General features: G+C 53.0%; 1 protein-coding gene and 1 pseudogene across 1 annotated transcript in view; both read right to left on the reverse strand.

The window, feature by feature from the left end:
- The window catches only part of SLC6A6 (solute carrier family 6 member 6), an 82,794-nt gene extending 71,398 nt beyond the window's left edge, over window positions 1-11,396 (reverse strand). Inside the window, exon 1 of the mRNA XM_027587412.2 lies at window positions 11,109-11,396. The gene's annotated coding sequence lies outside the window, so the exon portion shown is untranslated. The remainder of the gene's footprint in view (window positions 1-11,108) is intronic.
- An 8,934-nt stretch (window positions 11,397-20,330) lies between these two features.
- LOC113915803 lies at window positions 20,331-20,584 on the reverse strand (annotated as a pseudogene).
- Window positions 20,585-21,420: the final 836 nt, after the last annotated feature.

The raw sequence follows: 21,420 nt of genomic DNA on the forward strand, positions 1-21,420 counted from the left end.
CTGCCTGTCAGTAAAGCATGCGACCATTGGTCTCAGGATTGTAAGTTCAAGCCCCACATTGGGGGGAGAGATTACTTAAGAATAAAATACATATAAAATATATATATATTTTTTAAATTTCTTGAGCATCTACTATGTGCCAGGTACTGTTTTAGGTCCTGGGAACCCAGCAATGAACAAGACAGCCGAGGTGCTTGCTCTCATGGAGCCCAGAACCCCATGGTAAAGGCCAACATGCGACATGGACACCACAGAGGCTTTGTTTTCTGGGTGGACACATGGCACTGTGAAGGGGGGGTGGGTTAGTAATGCCTGCAACAGGCGTGGGTGCCAGGGTAACGTGTAACTTGCTATCCTAGACTATACCAAGGGAAGAGGGACAAAGGGAAAGATGAAGGGAGCATGTTTAATGCACATTTATAGGCATACTGTTAAAGGAACCAGGAAAAGGAGTGTAATTCTATCTGGCGTGAGACTTTAGCAGTTGCCTGAGGGCAACCCAGCTCCAAGAGGAGGATAAGAATGACACTAAGTCCCCGTGGGTATAGCCTGCTGGCACCCATGCCCCTCTTCTGGGGACAACCTCACATTCATTCCACCTGGATACCCATGCACATCCACTCTCAGCCCACAGGGTTCTGGGTGGGCATGTGAGCCAGGCTTGGCCAATCAGAGGGGCTGTAACAGTTGGCTCAAGGACAAGCACCTGACCGAGCCTGGACAATGAGAGTGATAACAAGGGCTCGTGCTAAGAATATTGGGAAAAAAGAAGGCTCTTTCTAGACTGAGATGGCTATGCTGGGAGGGGATGCATCCTATGCAGCTGAGAGTAACCAACACAGGAGCCCAGAAATGGACAGAAAGAAACAATCCTGATGACATAGCTCAGCACCTGGATCCAGCCATGCCTGAAGTATGACCTTGGGGCTTTTCAGTTAAGAGTCAGTAAATGTTCTTTCTTTTCTTTTCTTTTCTTTTTTCTTTTCTTTTCTTTTCTTCCTTCCTTCCTTCTCTCTCTTTCTTTCTTTCCTTCCTTCCTTCTTCCCTCCCTCCCTACTCCCTCCCTCCCTCCCTTCTTTTCTTAAAGTTAGTTTGAACTGATTTCTACAACTTGCAACTCTAAGAATCCAGACCTATATCCTGCCTCAGATATGCTGTATAACTTTATGCATGCCCCTTTAACTGATGTTCAGGCAATCAGAAAAGTGGGGCACAGATGAAATGACATCTGAGGTCACCCTGAAGCCCTGGTACTCTCAGCCAGTAGCAAAGGTTAGGACTGACCCTCCCGGACCCCAGGGCATTTGGCCGGAGATGGAGAAATCAGCCCTTCTCAAAGTTAAGCCTGGAGGGCTTCTTAAAACTTGCTAGGCCCCACCCCCAGGGTCTGAGTCAGCAGGTCTGGTGTGGGGCCCCTGATTCTACATTCTAACAAGCTCCCAGGTGATGACCGAACGCACATCCCATGACCACATTTCGAGAACTTAGACTCTAAATCTGTTCTACTCTTTCCAGTTGCTTGGGGCAGGTGCCCGGGGTAAAAATAAAGCCCCAGCCAAGCAGAAGATCTCGGCAACCTCAGTCCTCAATGAGATCCCCGGTTGCAAGGATGCACCAGTATTTAAACAACTAACGTACCAGGTCCCAGCGTCCATCCACCCTACTGCCAATGCTTCCAGCCAGCCCTCCACCCTGGGATTCATCTAAAAAGTGAGGCCATGTAAGAGTGAGAAGGCGCCTTCTTGTGTTCCAGCAGGCCCCACGCTGGTGTTCCAGGAGCTGTGAGCATCCCCCGATAGCTCCCCACACCAGGCAGCATGCCAGCACCAAGTAAGTCCCACTTCAGACCTGATCCTGACACACGGCCTCAGGCTGCCCTGCTGTCAGCACCGCCTGGCTGGCCCTGGGCTCTCCCTGATTTACATCCGACTTGGCTGCCTTGAAACGCCTCCTGTGGCTTTTGGACCATGGACACTGTTCAGTGGAAAACGGCTTCCCCACCAGCATCCTTTCCAAAGTGGCGCTGGCCCAGAGGGCCTGGCCTGGCCTGGCTCAACCACCTCCCAGCTGTGTGGTCTCGGGCGAGTTACCTGCGGTCTCTGGGGCTTCAACTTTTCACATGCAAAATGGGAATAATGGTATCTCTTGGGACAGTTGGGGAGATGATGCTGACCAGGAACCCGGCCTGGTTTAGGAAGGGTCGCAGGTGCCCAAGAGCTGGGATTGACTTCCTTTACTCCAAGTGTGGTCCCCAGCCCAGCAGCCTTGACAACAGCCTGGGAATTGGTTAGAAACGCAGAATCTCAGGGCCCAGTTCAGTCGTCCCGCATAGAAAGGGGCATCTTAACAAGCTCTCTGGGGATGTCCGTGGCTTTCAAGTCTGAGGAGCACCGGCATGTGTCATCATCGTTGCTGTTGCTGCCATATCCCAGGACCTGGCCAAGATGTAGCAACAACCCCCAGGCTGGGGCAATGGCAAGCAGGGGTCGGAGGTCAGGAAATGTTGGAGAGGGCAGAGAGCTTCTCCCGGGGCCTCTGAGCCTCTTGACTACCGAGGAGCCCCTCCGGCGCCCTGCAATGAGACTTAGTGAATAGGTACCGATCACCGGACTGCACTCTCGGGCTCAGCCAAGGTAACAAGATACACTGAAAACATTCCAGGTCTCAGATTTAGGGCTTCCTTCCAGCAGAATATGGCTGCCTCTGAGCCTCTCTGCAGAAGGCTGAATCTTTAGCATTCAAGGGGGCAGATTACGCTCTCTGCTTGGAGTCCAAGGCCCAGAACCCACAGCAGAGGCTGAAAGCGGAGGGGCTCCCAGGGAAGGTGCAGGTCTCAGCCTGATGTGGGGGTGCGCCAAGCCCCACATGGAGCGCTGGGGGGTGGCCTGGAGCTGCCCCTGGGAAAGCGCTAAGGGTCCCCACTGGTGGGCTAGAAGGGGGCTAGAAGCCCCGGTGAATGAATGGAGCAGAATGCCTCCCCCTGCTCAGGATCCACTGGCAACACATTTCCATGCCCCGGGCCCGGCCAGACCTAACTGAGGAAGCAGCTGGTGGTGGGGCTGGAGGGGGTTGCACTGGGGCATGCTGGAGAGTCTGAGGGGGCCCTGCCAAGTGGAACGGCAGTATGTCCAGATGTTCAGAGACACCGGACAATGACCAGATGTAGAGGCAAAGAAAGGAAGGAAGGGAGGGAGGGAGGGAGGGAGGAAGGAAAGAAAAAGAAAGAAAAGAAAAGAAAAGAAAAGAAAAGAAAAGAAAAGAAAAGAAAAGAAAAGAAAAGAAAAGAAAAGAAAAGAAAAAGAAAGAAAGAAAGAAAGGAAAGAAAGAAGAAAAAACCCCACATTGAAAAATACTGGCTTGAATTCTAAAATTCTAAAACTCTGTCTATGCGGACAATACAAAACATGCCTGTGGTCCAGAGCTGCCCCTGGGAGACCATTTCACAGCAACTGGTACTGTTTTTTCAGGCCTGGGACTTGATCTTGCATCCAAACCCTGGTGCCCCAGGCCACTGGGATAATTCATTCGACTATTTTATGGTCAGCTCCATGAGGGTATGGTCATGATTTGGTCTTGTCTGGTTCACCTGCCACAGCCCCAGGGCCTAGACCCAATAAATATGGATGGAGATGGGTGAATATTATTTTCAAGCCCGGACCCACTATAGGCTCTCATTTCAGGGTAGAGGGGATCGGACAGCCTTAATTTGTGTCCTGAGCACCTACTGTGTGCCAGGCTGGACACTGGAGCATCTATCCCTCCCCTGATGTGACCTCAGTCAGGTGAACAGATAAAAGGCAAGACCACAAAGTTCTGAACTCTGCCCTACAGAGGAGGCTCTGAGCAAGGTGAGATGATGTATACTTTGTCTCATCGGATCCTTTTTGAGTCCTTGCTATGTGCCAGGCACAGTTAAGGGGCTGAAGAAAAGCTTCATGAAGCAGGCAGCTTCAAGGTGACCCTTGAAGAAGGGGAATAAGAAGAGAAGGGAGATGGGGGCCTGGCTGGCTCAGTCAGTAGAGCATGAGACTCTTGGTCTCAGGGTTGTGAGTTCGAGCCCCATGATGGCATGGAGCCTACTTAAAAAAGAAGAAGAAGAAGAAGAAAAGGGAGGACGGGCCTTGTGGCATGAGCATGGGCAGAGCCAAGAGAGCCTGAGGCTCGGTTTAGGAGCAGAAATCAGCCAAATCACGAGGAGGTGGGGAGAAGTGGTAGCAGATGAGGGTAAACACTGGCCAGAGGCCAGAACCTGCAGGGCCTCGCATGTCAGGCCAAGGAGTGTGAACCTGATTTCACAAAGCACTAGGGAGCCACTGAAGGCCTCTGAGCAGGAGAGTGGCATGCCCACAGACGGTGCAGAGGGGTGCCTAGGAGGCATGGAGGCTGGCAAGGAGCCTGTTGTCTCAAGCTGTAGGGCCATCCCCCCAGAGAGGAGATACCAAGTGCCATCTGGTGAGAGCATGAATGTCCTTGAAATTGCGGCCGGGTCTTCCATGAGGCCTCAGCAGCCATCATCCCCAGGTGCCAACTGGCTATAGGGCAAGAGGGCAGAGCCCTCGGGACCGCCCCCTTCCGGTGCCCTTCACCCACTTAAGCATGACTTTGCTGGAATCCACTTCACCCCTCCACCCCGCACCGCTCTGCCCCAAACCTGGCTTGGGTTAAGAACTTTCTGCTGGAAAGGGGATGGTGGAACCTGGCAGCGAGTGGCTTAGCACTTTCACTGTGTGCAAAGAAGAGCCGTGGGGGAAGGGCAGGGCTCTCCAAATGTCCATCCTAGGGATCCCTCAGAGATGTGGTCCGAGCTTCTGCTTAATGGGGAGGGTAAAGCTCCAAGGGACTAGGGAGGACCCAAGTGAGCGAAACCAGAACTCAGCTCTCCTGCCCGCCAGCCCTCTTGCAAATTGCCTTGATTCTATCCCGCACCACGGCCAGGAGCCAGAGCTGCCCACAGGAGCCAGGAGGTCCTGCTGTCCAGGACCCCACCCCGGTTTCTCTAGGTGTCTCCCGGGCAGCCGAGTCCTAAGGAATCTTTTGGCTCGGTACAGCTTTGTCCCCTCACTCCTTCCCATTAGCTGTGTTAAAATTAGCATCGGAATTGTGAACGTGGTCATCAAGAGTTTGAAGCAGAGGTAAAAACACTGCCTCGAGATTTACCTGTTTAACAGAATTACTGAATGGAGGCTGAGTCTGGGGAAGAACCGCAAGTTTGTGAACAATGGCCCTTTTGATAGCTTATCAGCCTGGCTCGGACCTCAGCCTTCTGATCCCTAAAGTGGATGGTGGGGAGCCTTCACTCAAAGATCCCGAAGTCTCCATACTCCCTGGCCGGAGGACCACTCTCCCTCAGACCTTCCCTGCTTTTCCCTGCCTGGACCACTGCCTGCCCTTGGCAGAAGCTGCCTGGAATTGTTCATTAACCTCTTCCTGATACAGATCTTCTCCCCTCCCGTGAGACTGAGCCACTTGAGCGCAGGGGCTGTTTTATTTACTTATCCCTGCCCTCCTGGCCTTGGCCTTCTGCCTGACACCCCGTAGGTGCTCAGTGCACATCTGCCGCGCCACTGGGGGGATAAGGACGGGCTCTGGTTCTAGTTCCTCTTCTTATTCAATCCCAGCTGTGTGAGCTGCAGCAAGTCACTTTTCTGAGGCCGGGCGAACTCATCCAGAAGATGGGGGTAAGAACCCCTAAGTCAGGCAGAGGCCTTAAATGCAAGAAGGGAGATAAGGCATCTGGGGTGCTCCTTCCCATCTCAGAATGCCAAGTGGCCTCGGCCTGCTTCTTTGCCCACCTTCAGGGAAGCTCAGAGTCACCGGGTGGGTGCTCTGCATTCACTGCGCTGGCAACACATGCGGTGATTAAGGCAGGCCAGACTAGGTGAGTGATTCCCAAATGCAGACTAGCCATTCAGAGTGGCCTGGCAGATCTGTATGTTCTGACAAGCGGCGGTTCCACAATGGTCCATTGTTTGAAGAGTGAGTGGCAAAACCAAGAATGCCATTTTCGATAACACTAAAACAAAACTACAGCTAACTTGCTGAACATGTCCTAAATAGCCCCAGATCAATGAGGAAATCAAAACTGAAACGAAAACTGATCTAGAATGTAATAAAAAAGTATATGTCCATGTAGAGAGCCGGGGGTTCGGTTAAAGCTGTATGCAGAGGAAAATGTATAACCTTACAGGCCTTTATTGTTATTAGAGAAAGAGACAGACAAACAGACCTACTGAGGATTAGAGTGCACTTTTTTTTAATGATCTTTGAGGATCACTTTTAGTTTATACAGTTTTGTATTGCTTGAGGTGTATTTTTTTTTTTAAAGATTTTATTTATTTGAGAGAGAGAGAGCAAGCACCCATGAGTCAGGGGAAGGGAAGAGGAAGAAGAAGAAGCAGGCCCCCCCTGAGCAGGGAGCCCAATGTGGGGCTCCATCCCAGGACCCTGAGATCATGACGTGAGCCGAAGACTGATGCTTAACCAACTGAGGCACCCAGGCGCCCCTAGGTATATTATTTTTGTAACTAAAAGAATTCTTTGACATATTCTCATAAAGTTAACATCTATGGACCTTAGGACCCAGCAGTCCCACTCCTAGAGAAATGTACAATATAAGCTCACTGAAACACTTATACAGGAATGCTCACAGCAGCTTCATTCATAATCACCCCAACCTGGAAACACCCCAATGTCCATCAACAGGTGACGCCATTCAATGGAATACTATTCAGCAATAAAAGGAATTACCTAGTGATAAACTCCATAGCATGGACGGATCTCAAAAACATCAAACAGAAAGAAGCCAGACACTAAAGAGTATCCACCACACAAGTCCATTTATATGAAGTTCTAGGCTTGGCAAAACTAATTCAGGGTGACAAAAATCAGAAACTCATCACCTCCGGGAGGGGAAGGGCATGAGACGACTAACTTTCTAGGGGAGCTGGAAATATTCTCTACCTTGATCTGAGTGGTAGTTACACAGGTGTATAAATTTGTCAAAATTCATCAAACTGTAACAGACTCTTTGCATTTCACAGCATGTAAATTATATCGCAATTTAAATTTAAAAAAAAATCACATGATTTTTTTATACATATTCCCAGGCTCCACCCCATGAGGATGGATTCAGTGTGTCTATGCTGGACCTGGGAATCTGAATTTGTAAAAGAGGAACTCAAGTCATTCTCTGCCTGATTAGAGTTACCAATGCCCAATCCCTGGCCCCTACACTCCCCTTCCCTTTTATTGTTTTGGGTGATTTGTTGTTTATACATTGATTTTTACAAGACAGTTGGTTGACTCACAGAGCTTTAGAAACAACACAGCAATTTCCATTCTTTCTGCCCTCTTTCGGCCACCCATAGCCCCTGCCCCTCAGCTCAGGTTTCTAAATGAAGCCTCTGTGGGAGGGGAAACCCCAAAGCCCTGTCCAGGGCAGACATAATTCACCCTAAAGACTCCTGGGCTTCATGCTCCCAGGGAGGTCAAAGCCGGTAAGTTAATGGCCTGTGTACCTATTAAACAGCATGTCCAGGCCTTCACCTTGTGTTTACAAAAAGAGCTCAGGGCAAGATTCACTGGCATGGAAAATGCTTTGTGGCCTGACCAGCGGTGGCCTGGCCACCCTCGGTTTCCTGGACCCCAGCCTAGTTCCCCAGTTACCATCAGGGGTCTTCTGGGCTCCTGGGTTTAACTAGCTTTTCCACTGTTGCCCCTAAACCCAGTCTGATGCCGTTTCTATCCCTGCTGCCCTCAGAATAAAGCTCAAGCCCGTTTACCCAATGCTCAGGACCGTCTACCACCTGGCCCCTGTTTTCTCCAGCAGGAACCCTGCAAGGCTTATTCTACAAATATGCTTGGCTATTTCATGCCACTGTGCCTTTGTACCTGTTATGTCCCCTGCCCAGAACGCCAGCCCATTACTGTTCCTCCACTCACAGAAGATGCCAGCTCTGACATCACCTCCTCTAAGAGGCTGAAGTGCCTTCTGCCTATGACCCCGCCATCGGTGCATACTAAGTCACCTGAGTCTTCACAGCACGCCTCGGATGGCATGGTCAGTGCCCTATCTCCCTCTGGACTTTGAGCACCTCGAAAGCCAATATTCTACCCCAAATCTAGTGCCAGGCCAGAGCTGACCTTAGCAAGATTTATTAAACAACTAGATGAGGCACATTTAAAAAGAGCTCTCTTTCACACTCGAAGGCCACCCTGGGCATTTCCACAGCCACAGCTCCTCCCCAGAACCCATAAATTCAAACAAACACTTGGGCCACGATAAGTTGGCCAACGCAGAGGAGGGAGATGTAGCCCCAAAGAATCTGACTCTTGCTTCTGACCTTCTGCAGAAGTGAGTGATCAGCCTGTACCCGCTGGGGTGAAGCTGGACTTCCAAGGCCAGCCCTATTCCCGCCCAGACCCCCTCCAGCTGTGGCTCAGCTGCATTCTGGGCGCTCCTTGTAATATATTTGTCAACTCTTTCCTATATACAGGAATGTGTTCAATGACTCACAAGTGTCTTATCATTTTGGGACCTTTGGAAAGACTTTCAGAGAAGTGCAGCTCCCAAGTCCTCTGACAGGTTGACAGGCAAACAAGTTGGGAGTTAGAAAATACCATCACCAGCGCCCATAGCCTCCTGCGAACTGATACTTGTGTAGGAAGAGTGGCGGGGCTCCCCCAGAAGGCACACAGAAGGGAGAATGAATAACGAGGGACAGAATTGAGGTGCCGGTGGGTCCCGCGCACTCTCCCTCCAACCTTGAGGACTGGAGGATCTTTGTCCCTTGTTTTCCCCAGGTCTTGACCACAGTCCAAGTTCAACTCCTCAGCACATCAGTGACTAAAGCTCCATGGGGCCCAAACTCACAGCTGGCCAAGGAAAGACCTTTGAGGCCCACTCCTGCCACCGTCCGATCAAGGCAAAGTCCCCAGCGCAGCTCTCAGTTTGCCCATCTCTAAAATGGGTACTTCCCACTAAGGCCTCCTGACTCTACAAAGCAGATGTGACCTGATCGCTGCAGGACGAGAGGAGAGGAACCGGGCAGAGGAGGCCCACTGCAACTGCATTATGGGCCAGCACAAGGGTATCCCCGAAGGACAAAAGCTCAAGAGTGCACCTTGGCCCTGCCACATACCAGTGACCTGAGACCTCGTGACACCCTCTAATCAGCAGCTACGAAGCCGAGCCCGGCTTTACAGCTTACCGCAGGCTTATTCACCCTCATCTCCCTCAATCCCCTCAAGGGCGCAGCGAGGCCGGCACTGGCGTCCTTGCTGCCCAGACAGCCAAGCTGAGGTTCAAAGAGGCCAAGAGAATCACCCAAGGTCACCTACTGACTAAGACAGAGTAACTGAGGCACAGTAACTGAACTGAGCTCTCTGGGGACATGCTCCTGCCTCTCAGTCCCCATTTACCCCATAACCAGTCTACTCCACCCATTTTACAGATGAGGAAACTGAGGCCCCCCCAAAAAGGTTGCACAAGGTCAAGTAGGGGCTGAGCCAGGCCTAAGACCTCTAGCCATTCTGCCAATCCCACCCTGTGGTGGGTTCTCAGCCAGTGCCCTCGGGCAACCCTCTAATCCCCCCAACACCATCCTGATTAAATTTCTTCCCCCACGCACCGCCACACCTTCTCATGCCCACCCCACACTCCCAGGATGACTCCCTGGTCGAGAGAGGCAGGCGGTTGCTAAGCACTCACCCGCTCTTTCTCACAAAAATAAACTCCTTCTGGCTGGGAGACTCTGGATGAGATCCCCTCCCTTCTAGCCAAGAAAAAATTAAAAAGAAATTTTAAAAAGATCTCCTCCATGACATTTATTTAAACGCCAGCAGTGCCAAAGCGTGGGCCAATTTACCGAAGTCCAAACGGAGCCAGCCACGCGCCACTAAACCTCAGCCCAAAGACCCTCCGCTCAAGTGTCTGGGCAGTTATTGAGCTGATTTATTTCTCCAGGCAGGAAATGGGGGCCTGGGCTGCCTCCCAAGGCTTTGGGGCTAGTCCTAGGGGACACCAAGATCTGGCAGGGGCCAGGCAGTGACCAAAATAGCCAGGCTGGTGGCCTGGCTCAGCACACACCTCCTTCTGAATGCCGGGGGCAGGGGGTGGCCCACAGGTCCCCCCTGCCAGTTTAGGTTGAAGATTTGGGGCTGTCGCAGAAGGTGCCTGGGATTCTCTATCTGGCTTTCCTGGTGGGAGGGGGACGAGAGAACCTCTTGCTCAAAAGAGGAACCCTCAGAAGGAAGGAGAAAAGGCTAGAAGAGGATGTGTCCTGCTGTCCCTGCCTGCTGCCCATTTGGCCCCCAGCTGTCCCTTGGGGCCTCCGTCCTGCCACTCAAGGCGGCTGGACGTTGGCACTGCCACCTGCACGCCACACACGGGCAGCACCCTTGGAGCCATGCCCCCCTATCACCTCGCCCGACTCAGTGCCTGCCCTGGAGAATCAGCTCCAGCTGGTCGGCCCTCTAGGCACCAGGGACACTCCCTCAGGTACAGCCAGGACACACAAGTGCCTGCAACCAGGGGCCCGGAGACACAGCCACGCTCAGGGACACACACGTGCACAGCCAGGTACTCGGAGACACAGTTACATACAAACAGGTTCACACCAGACACACACCGGGACACACAAGCGCACACATCCTAAGACACATTGACACGGCCACACTCAGGTATCACAGACACACCAGAACACACGGACAAGCACAACCCAAGACACAGAATAGCAGGCACACACTGGGACACACGAGTGCATATTGCTGGAGAAATGAAGGAACAGCCACCCTCGGAAACACAGGGACATGGAGATACACAGAGACACCCAGTCAGACAGAGACACCCACCCACCCACACACACACACACACACACACCCCCACACACACACCCACACACACACACACACACACACACCTGCCGCCGGCACGAAAAGCCCAAGCCCTTTCGCTGGGGAAACAATAACAGCCCCGCCAGCGGGTCTGCGCGGGCGACCCTCCGTCCCTCCCTCGGTGGCGAGAGGGGCTTGGCGGGGAGGTCCGGGCTGGCGGGAGCGCAGGGATAGGGAGGGGACTCCGCGCGCCCGGCTCCCTGTCCCTCGGGTACCTGGGGTGGCCGCGGCGCTGCGCTCGGCTGCACTCGGTTCCACTGGCCGGGGGCTGCCCTCCTGCTCGGTCTCTGGCCCGCGGGCTCCGCGCTCCGCGCTCCTTCTCCGCGTGGCTGGGTCTCTGGGCTCGCGGTCCTCGGGGCTCGGAGCTGGCGAGCGAGCGGGGCTGCGGCCAGGGCCCGGAGCTCGGCGCTGGCGGCGGCGCGGAGGAAGCGGTAATTTATAAGCGGCTTCTTCCTGACCTCGCGTGTCTGTTGTCTGAGCAGGCAGCTCTCAGCATCACCCATCCTGCTGGGTGGAAAAATACCAGCTTGGCCGGGCCGGGGGCGGGGCCGGGGCGGGGCCGGACGCCCAGCTCCGCCCCCCATGCGGACTCACACAGACACACACGCGCACACACATACACTCGCACACACCACACACGCACGCGCGCACGGGCTCGGACAAAGAGCCCGGGCTCGCCGAGCGCGCGCGCACACACCCTCGTGCTGCGCGGCGAACACTCGGCCCACTGCTTCCCGCATTAGAGAGCACTTTTCGAGGAAACCCTTTCCGGGCAAATGCTGGTGCCAAGTGGTACAGCCGGTTCTCAGACTCCTCCTGCCTCCGGATGAAGAGCAAGGGAGCCCCCAGCCTCCATTCACCCCCTCCCCTAACACCAGCCGCCGACCCCCACCACTCGCCCATCCACCTGGCTCATGGGAGGGGCCTGCGGCTCAGCTCCTCGAGTGGCCGGGTCTAAACTACTCCCACGCCTCCTTTCGCCGCCTCCCTTCGGGCGATCATCCAGGTTCTCGGAACCTCGGTTTGCTCCTCCGAAAAATGGGCACAGTGACCCTGCCCTCGCTGCCACCCCGGAGGCACGAGGGTGACCTGAAACTGTGATGTGAAGCGGTCAACAGCTCCCGGATTCTTGGCTTTGGCTTTGCTCCTGCTGGGTCACCTTGAGGGAGTTACTTAGGCTCTCTATTGCCTCAGTTTCTTCATCTGTTAAGTGGAAATAAATGTAATAGAACCTATCTCCTCTGGCTGCTATGAAGAGCCAAGGTTAACAGTGTAAAAAGCTCAGAACAGCACTGGGCACTTAGGAAGTGCCAGGCGTCACTGCTGTGACTATTTTTAAATGAAAATGGGGAATGTGCCATTATTCTTGTCCTTATTTGCATGAGTGGCTCCTCTGAGACCATTTTTCACACTCATGCCCTGTGTGGGCATGAGGAGTGCTGTGTGACCTCCAGCAACGCCTGCCCCTCTCTGAAAACTCTCCAGGTTCTCCTCTCACTGCCCCCCTCTCTGCACCTGGGAGACTGTGTGGAGAACACATGCCTCCTTCCACCTTTTAGACTGAGAATAAAAGAAGAAATACATGCTCCACAGAGCCATCCCCCACGTCATACCTGACCCAGCCTGCATGCACTGCCTGGAGGGGGCTTCCTAACACCCTCTTCCGGAAACAGCCCCAGAGGGAGGACTGAGGAGCAGGGTTGGAGAGATGACACTCTCTGCCTGGTTTCCTCACTGAGGCCCCCTGCTATCTGCCTCCATCTTGACCTTCTAGCAGGCTACGGTCACCCCTGGCTACAGCTGAGCCAGACACTGGCCCCTCTCGGCGCATGCCCTCCCTTGCCTTCCTCCAGGGCTTCCTCCTGCCCTTCTCTGCAGTCCTCAGCTGCCCCTTCCTCCAGGAGGCACCCAGCCACCCCAGGTGGCATCCACTTTCAGGCTCATCAGCTCGGTCCTTCAAGTTCATGGTGACTGCACCCCTTTTATAGGTGAGGAAAGCAAAGCTGGAGAGGAGAAGAAACTGAGTCCTCACATCTCTCCCTTCCTTCCCGATTTGAGTGAGGCTCTTCCATGAGCTGGAGGAGCAGATGGCAAGCAAAAACTCCCAGGCCTCCCCGTGCGGGTCACCACACACAGTGCAAAGTGGCAGGTCATAATGCGGTTAAGTGACTCTGGAGAGGCGGCTTTGACTAAGCCAAGGGGTTGAGGGGAAGGGAGGGAGAAGCAGAGGGAGCTGTTGTGCAAAAAGCTTGTTGGCAAGAGTGGTTGGGCCCTAAGCAAAGGTGTGGGCCAGCTGAGGGTCACCAAGAGCGGAGAGCGAGCAGAGGCAGTGGAGTCCTTGGGAGGAGCGTCGGGGGAGGAGGAGCGAGGGGAGTGGCCACATCCAGGGCTGCGATCTGGAAAGGCCCATGGGATCCTGCGACCTCTAGGCGGGTCAGCATAGTGCAGACGGTGCCGGCATGGGGCCCGCAGATGGGGCTTGTCCAACCCTGTGCCTTCCTCCTCTAGAGTGTAAGTTCCATGAGGGGTGAGCTCTTGGTCCTTGGTGCCCCCGTTGAGCCCTGGGGTTCATCAGAGGGCCCGGCACACAGTAGACACTCAATAAATGTTTGTCGCACTTCCTCTGTTCAGCAGACCCTTAGACAGAGAGCACTTGGTGGCATGCCAGGCACGGCCCAAGGCCCTTGTGTACTTCAACTCACTGACTCCTCCCAACAACCCAAGGAGGTTCCTACTATTAATCTCCCCCATTTACAGAAAGGAAAACTGAGCCACAGAGAAATTAAATAACTTGTCCAAAGTCCTTCAGTGGGTGAGTAGTAGAGCTGGAGTTTAAACCCAAGCCAAGAAGGAGAAGAAGCAGGGGAAAGGGGAAGGAGGAGGGGAAGGAGAAGAGAAGCCAGGGAGGGCTCCAACCTCAACCCCAAGGAAAGCTGGCCCGAGAGGTAGAGAAGGGCTGGGGGACAGGGGACCTGGGGCAGGATAGGGTGGACTGGAGAGAGCGGCCCATGGAGGCCAGAGACCCCCAGTCTGCCTTTCCCCCCCCTGCTGCTGCCTGCGTGCCCACTCTCTGGGGGTCAGCTTCCTCATCCCTGATACGCAACAGTGAGTCCTGCCTCACTGAGTCATTGTGAGGAAACGTCTCAAACTGGAGGGCCCTGCACTGAACCCAGATGTGCTTTTTTTGGCTTTAAAATATTTTTTAAACATTTCAATGGCCATGAAGAAAAACTCGGAAGATTTCACATTGTACAGATCTGAAGGTCTGGTTGAGAGATTCACATTTAGATAATGGTAAGATGGAGCCCCCTTGGGCCCATTATCTACCTGTCCGCCATCCCTCGGAGCTGAGTGACATCAGCCAGCCCCTCACATGGGGATGTGAGACGCCCCCCCCCCCCTCAGGGTGCCAGAGGCCCCACCTGGCTTGTTCCCTCATTCATGCCACCCACCTGGCCCTGCAGGGAGCAGACTCTGAGACCCAGCGTGTACTCTGTGTGCTGGCCCTGCCCCTTGCTCCTGGCACCTCCAGGAAGAGACTGTGAGCACCAAGGAACCAAAAGCTCTGGCAGCGAGGAGGGAACTTCAAGGAAACCTGGGCAGAGGTTTCCTTCAGAAGCCACGTACTAGCCTAAAATCCCGTTGGGACTAACTCCTGCCATTTTGAGCATGAAAATCGATGGCCAGAAGAGCTCATGGAGGGCATGTGAGGAAAGGTGGCCAAGTTTCAGGCTGCAGTCCGCCATCCTTAACTTAGAGGCAGTGAATGTGATTTTGAGAAGGTTCCTGATTATGCTGTTTTCAGCCGCTGGCAATAATAAAATAAAATCGATCCAGGACTTTGGACAAAACCTTTAGTCCCTTGCCAAAGAATCGTTTGTCTCATCTATCAGGCAACCAACAAGAATTGTCGAGATGCTTGCTGGCTGGCGGTCCGGCTATGCTGGGCCATCTGGCCAGCCCAGGGCAGCCCCTCCCCGCAGCCCTGCCGAGGGTCATCTGCTCAGCCTCTCAGAACATCATCCCCGAGAGAGACAAAGGTACCGTGATGGGACTGTCGAGTGGTGCCCATCCTGGGCACCTTCTCCTAGGCACACCCCATGTGTCCACACTGCTGAATGTGTATGGTTGGACCCCTGTACCATGGAGGCTTTATCAGAGCATCTGAACCTTGGGGAATCTGCTTCCCACTTTCCCATCCTCCCCTTGCCTGTTTGCACCTCCCAGTTTCATCTGTCACGGGCTGTGTGACATAGAATCATGGAAAGTCTCTCTGTGCCTCAGTTTCCCAATTTGTTAAGCTAGGCTAACCATTGTCTCTATGTCCTAGGCGGTTGTGGGAATGAAGTGGAGGAGATTCATACAAAGCCCTGAGCCTGGTGCTAGGCACACAGTCTAACGCTGGGGTAACCAGAACGCTCCCTGACCTTCCTCCATGTGTGTGCTCTGAGCATTCCCACCTTCCAGCCTTCCTCCATGCTGTTCCCTTCCCCAAAGCACATTGTCCTCCTGCAACCCGGGCCTCAGCCACACTTGGAACCCCAGACTGGGAGCACCCATAAGCCAGGTATCCCCAGCAGCACCTAGCAAGGGGCCTAGAGCACAGAAGATCCCAGGAAATGCTTGCCAGATGTGGCCTGTAGGTGGCAAGCCTCCAGGGACTCACTTCCTCCTCTCCCTTGACAGGAAAGGCAAATCAGTCCCCAGGGCCGAGGGACGTGTTAGGGCAGGGCACAGACATTCAGGGTAGGGGTCCCATGTGCATGTTTATTCAGTCACCGATGCAATGCTACAGCTCTATCTCAGGCCAAGTTCCCGCGGTCTCCTTTCTGGTGACTGCAAGGGCCTCCTTCCTGGCTTCCTGACTTCCTCTCCTACCCATGGGCCCGTCTCCACGCAGCAGCCGGAGGCAGCCTGGGTCTCTCCTCCCCGGCTGGTGGGGGAATGGAATGGCCCCGCCACCACCGTGGAACACAGTTCAGCAGTTTCTTGTAAGGTTAAACATCCACTTATAGCCGGCAATTCTATGCCTAGGCATTGACTGAAGAGAAATAAAAACAAGCGTCCACACAAAGACTCGGGTAAGAATGTGAATGGCAGCACTATTCATAATAGCCAAAAAACGGAAACAGTCCTGGTTGCGTAACACCCACAGGAGAACGGAAAAACAGACACACAGATGAAGGACTCCTGAGATGTGTAAAACCATAGAGGGATCTCCAAAACACCAGGCCTGGTGAGAGAAGAACACCACAGACCACGTGGACGGCTCAATCAGGCCAAGTGCGTCTCTGGTCTTGGGCATGGGAGCCCGGTTTGCCTCTGGGGGTGGGCGGGGGGGGCGGAACGGGCTGGCCAGAAGGACCCCAGAGACCCTCCTGAGGGCTGAGAAGGGGCTTTATCCTGAGCATTGTGTCCTTTAGCTAGGTGCATTCCACCCAATGCGGTGTATACCTCAGTAAAAAATCAGAAGAAAGATCCTCAGACTCACTCCCTTCTTCCTGCTTTGAACCACTCCACAATCCCCACCACACTGACTCTAAGCCCACACCCCTCACAGCCTCTGAGGCCTGCCCACCCCCCCCCCCCCCCCCGACCTCCCCATACTCCTCTCCTTCCTCCCGCTCCTACCACACTGGATTCCCTGGCTTTCCCTCAAACCTAAGCTCCTCTGTTGCTGCGCCTTGGCTTTGGCTGCCCCCACCCACACCACCCAGAATACTTTCCCCTCAGCCCTTCCCAGGGCTGGCTCCTTCCCATTCTTTAGGCCTCAGTGCGGTGCTGTGGCCTGGTTTTATTTTCATCCTAAGTTGGATAACAGTGCGGATATACCTTGATCATTTCTATGTTGGCCTGTTTAGATCTGGTTCCACATCGAGGCTGCCCACTTTACATGGGCAGGGTTGCATCGGCCAGGTCCAGGGCCATATTCCCCGGGCCCGGAGCAATGCCTGGCCCCTGGTAGGTGCCCAGGAAATGTCTGCTGAATGAATGGATGGTGCTGTAGCTATCTATAGTTGCTGGACACATCCACAGAAGGGGTCACCCCATCCTACACACACACACACACACACACACACACACACACACACACACACACACCCACCACAAAACTAACTGTTTGTTTAGCTGGGGGGTAAAGGGGCCGGTCTGCAAAACTGTGAATTCAACTCTACCCACAGGCGCTCCCTCCCCTCCCCTTCCACCCTGGAGAGACCTGGATCCAAGCCCTGAGGCATCCTGAATGGTTCTATAACCCCCGAGCGGCCTTCACTTCTGGGTGCCTCAGTCTCCCCATCTGTAGTGGGAAAGGTTAGCCAACATGACCTCACCTGGCCCTTCTCCAGCTGCAAAGTGCTTAGAGTCACCTGGGAATTCTGTTCACATGCAGACTGATTCCACTGCACGGTCTGGGGTGGGGCCCAAGATTCTGAATTTCTGACTAGCTCTAGGCGGATGCTCCTGGTCCACAGACAACATCTTGAGTCCTAAGAGTACGGAGGAGAGGTTCTCAAAGTGTGGTCTCTAGGCCAGCAGCAGCAGTACCTGGGAACCAGTGAGAAATGCACAGTCCTAGACCGGGCGCAGATGTCCCGATTCACGAACTCTGGGCTGGAGGCCCAGCAATCATGTTTCACAAGCCCTTTAGGGGCTTCTGATGGGCTGCTGTGGGCAGCACCCGCTCTCAAACCTGGGCTACACCCAGAAAGCTTATAAAACCCTGCTGTCTGAGTCCCACCCTTAGAAATCCTAATGTAACTGGGCATGAGGCTTTTTAAAAAGTTAAGTTCTTCAGGCAATTTGAATGGTTCATCAGAGACGAGAATCCTTGACCTAGGGAGTGCGAGGGCCTCTGGGAGCATCACCATCTCCCAGACATACCCAGGCAGGCCTAATTCCTCTGCATTCCTGCCCGGGCCTCTCACTGGCTGCCTTCTTATATTTGGTTATTTTTCCCTCCCTCCCCAAACACAACAATTCAAAATATTCCCAGCTCCCAGACAATAAACAAAGCCAGAGAGGCGAGCTCCCTGACTGTTTTGTTCCCACTTATGGCCTGATCCAAGGCTGGCCTGATTGGGCCCTCGGGACTGGTCATCTGAGCCAGGCAGGGTGGGCCCCAGCTCACAGGCCACCCCAGCTCCACTCCTGGAATCCCAGAATCCCCCAGCTCTGAGTGGCCCTAGGTGCCCTCTGAAGCCACTTCCCTAGGGAAGTGGAGGCTCAGAAAGGGTGAGTGATTGGTCCCAGGACACACAGCAGTGCTGAGAAGCCCTCTCTCATCTCTTGCAGTCTGGCAGGGGGAGGGAATAAACATTTTCAGAGCTCCTGGGTTCATAAGCATGATCTTCTTGACCCTTCCCAGTAACCTGGGAGGAGGGGACCCATTTCATAGATGAGGAAACTGATGCTCAGAGATGATAAGCCACAGACTCGTGGCCACACAGTGGAGCTGGGATTTGAATCCAAACATATCAGACTCTAAGCTATGAGCCCTGCTCCTTTTCATAGGCCAGAGCAGGCAGTGGAAGTTAAGAGAAGAGGGAGAAGCAGAGGGAGGAGGAAGCAGATGAACTCAGGGTCAGAACAAGGGTGAAGGAGATACCTGGTTTGGGAGATGTGCTCCATGACCTCAGTTGCTTAGCATGTAATGATATGTGTCTGGATGTGGGACAGCTGCCTGCATGGACCTTGATTTTCAGTATAGATGATCCAATGGAGCAAGAAGAGACAAATTTTATAACCATCACTTGGGTTATAGCCCTTGGTGCAAGCCAATTTTTACCCAGGTCCAGTTGCTCGAAGCATAGTAAGAATAATCCTTCAGAGCCTTCACTTGGCTATAACTTCTATGGGATTAGAACACATAGGCTGTGTCTATGTGCTCGGCCTTCAGAGTTTCCTGCCCCTGCTCTGCCTCCATGTGCTCAGCTCCTGGCCACCCGGGCATGACCCGGGGTCGCTGGATGGGAACGAGAAGTTTTTTCCTGGAAAAGCGCATAGGAGGGCAGCTCAAATCCAGACTTGGCCACCGATGCTGTGTGTCCTTAGGCAAATCACTGAGCTTTTCTGGGCTCCATTTCCTCAAACATAAAGGGAAGATGGCAGGGAGGGGACATGGCCATCCCTGAAGTCCTAATCCTTACAGACATCTCAGAATGCGACATTTTCAGGTAATAAGCAGGTTTTCTCCTTTCAGTTCTCCTTTTTTCTCCCTGATAAATCAGGAAGTCTCAGCTAGGTAGGTGCTCGTGTGTCTTCAACACCCCTCGTCAGTTGCTCCTGTCCTTTTCCCACAAAGGCATCCCCAGATCAGAGCCACCATTGCCTGGTTTTCATTGTCTTTATTTTTAAGGCGCCTTCTATTTATGGAAAGGATCGTGGTCTTCCATTTATAGCAGTGCTGGGAGATTTACTTTTTAGCAAAATGTATGCACGTTGTTTAAAAAATGAGTCCTTTAGAAGGGAGAGAAATTAAACGAGCAATGATTTAGGAGGCGTCTCAGTTTCCTAGGGCTGCCTTCACAAAGTACCACAGACGGCTGTCTTAAGAAACCTGTTCTGTTCTGGAGGCCAGAGGTCCGAGATAAAGGTGTCAGCACGGTCCTGCTCCCTCGGAGGCTCTGGATAGATTGTATCCTTCCTTGTCCTTTCTTAGCTTCTGGTGGTTTCCACCAATCGCTGGTTTGTATCTCCTTCTTCTTCTTCTTCTTCTTCTTCTTCTTCTTCTTCTTCTTCTTCTTCTTCTTCTTCTTCTTCTTCTTCTTCTTCTTTTTACTTAAAAAAATGTATTATAGTTGGAGAGCCTGGGTGGCTCAGTCGGCTAAGCATCCAACTCTTGATTTTGGCTCAGGTCATGATCTCAGCGTCGTGAGACGGAGCCCCGCATCAGGCTCTGTGCTATGCGTTGAGCGTGGAGTCAGCTTGGGATTCTCTCTTGCCCTCTGCCCCCTCCATCCCGCTCGTGCACAAATGCTCTCTCTCTCTCAAAAAAAATAAAAGAAAAATTAAAAAAATAAAAAAATTTTAAAAATCTATGAGAGCAAAGTATACATAAAATTTGCCTTTGAACCATTTAAGTGCACAGTTCAATGGTGTTAATGACATTCACATTGTTGTACAAGTATCACCACCATCTGTCTCTGGAACTTTTTCAGCTTCCTCCACTGGAGCCCTGTACCCATTAAAGAATAATTCCCCATTCCCCACTCCCAACCAGTCTCTGGCAATCACCGTTCTGCTCTTAGACTACTTTGTGACTCAGTTTCTCTTTCGCTTAATAAAAGAGAGGGTCCATGGCTAGTTGTGGGGTTGCTTCTCTATATTCAGGCCTTCTTGCATATCCGTGATTGGTTTATTATAAGAAGGTAAGAGAAAATGGGGCTGGAGAAAGGAAGGAGACAGCTGGATAGGAATTTTCATACTGTCCACAGGCCTCAGCAGCCCTGCCACGGATCTGCCGATTCTTTCCCATCAAGTTGGTCTTGAGAGCCATCTCTGTGTTGTAGATCCACTGGCAGGCTTCACAGCTTTCTCTCTGTCAGCAAAGGCATGGCTTTTCACACAGTACTATAATGTCCTCAGTGAGCCCATCCATGGCGAGGATTCTGGTTAGGGTCCTGGATGCACCTTCCACATTCCCCTCCTGTACCATCACAATCCTGGCTGTGAATGTCAGATGTTTTGCCATGACCTTGGGGATTTAAATCTTCACTCTGCAGGACCCCACATCCTCGGGAACCAGCCACCCCCGAGAACCTAAATTCCCTCTTTTTTTAAGAACACCAGTCATATTGGATTAGGGCCACCCTAATGACCTCATCTGGACTTGATTACATCTGCACAGACCCTATTTCCAAATAAAGTCACATTCACAGGTGCTGGGAGTTGGGACTTCAACATATCCCTTTGGGGGAGACACAGTTCAGCCCATACCTAACAGGTGAGTTGTGGCCAAAGAAACACTTGTACAGAGAGATCTAAGGGACAAAGGTTTGGGGAACTCCGCCCAGGCCAGAAGAGCACCGGAAAGGGAGTCAGGGGGCTGGAATCCTGCCCCAGCCTTGCCCTCATGACGGGAACTCCTTGGACAATCCCGCTGTCCCCCCTCTCTGAGCCTTGATTCCCTGGAGGTTTTGAACTGGGTCCCACAGAGTCCCGAAGGAACATGGAGAGACTTGGGGGAGGTCAGAGAGGGCAGGACTCCAGAACCCCCAGTATTACCAGCACTTTGCTCCATCTATTACTGGGACAGTGGGAAAATATTTTGTTTGACAGAAAGGCACCAAAATAACTTACAAAATAAAAACATTTGAAAACCACTGCGTTGGTGGGTCTGAGCAGCTCCTTGCACCCACTCTGATTTTAACTTTGTCCCCTCCTTGGGCTGGGAGGGGAAGAGCAGTTGCTGCTTGCTTTTCTCTGGGAATAAAGCGTCCGTCTGCACAGATTTCACCCTCAGGAAAGATCCTGGTCTCAAAGCTCCCCTCGGAACCCCACCAGAGAGGAAGTGGAGGAGGCCGCTCA

This window comes from Zalophus californianus, chromosome 1 (assembly GCF_009762305.2).
Source record: "Zalophus californianus isolate mZalCal1 chromosome 1, mZalCal1.pri.v2, whole genome shotgun sequence".
NCBI lineage: Eukaryota > Metazoa > Chordata > Mammalia > Carnivora > Otariidae > Zalophus > Zalophus californianus.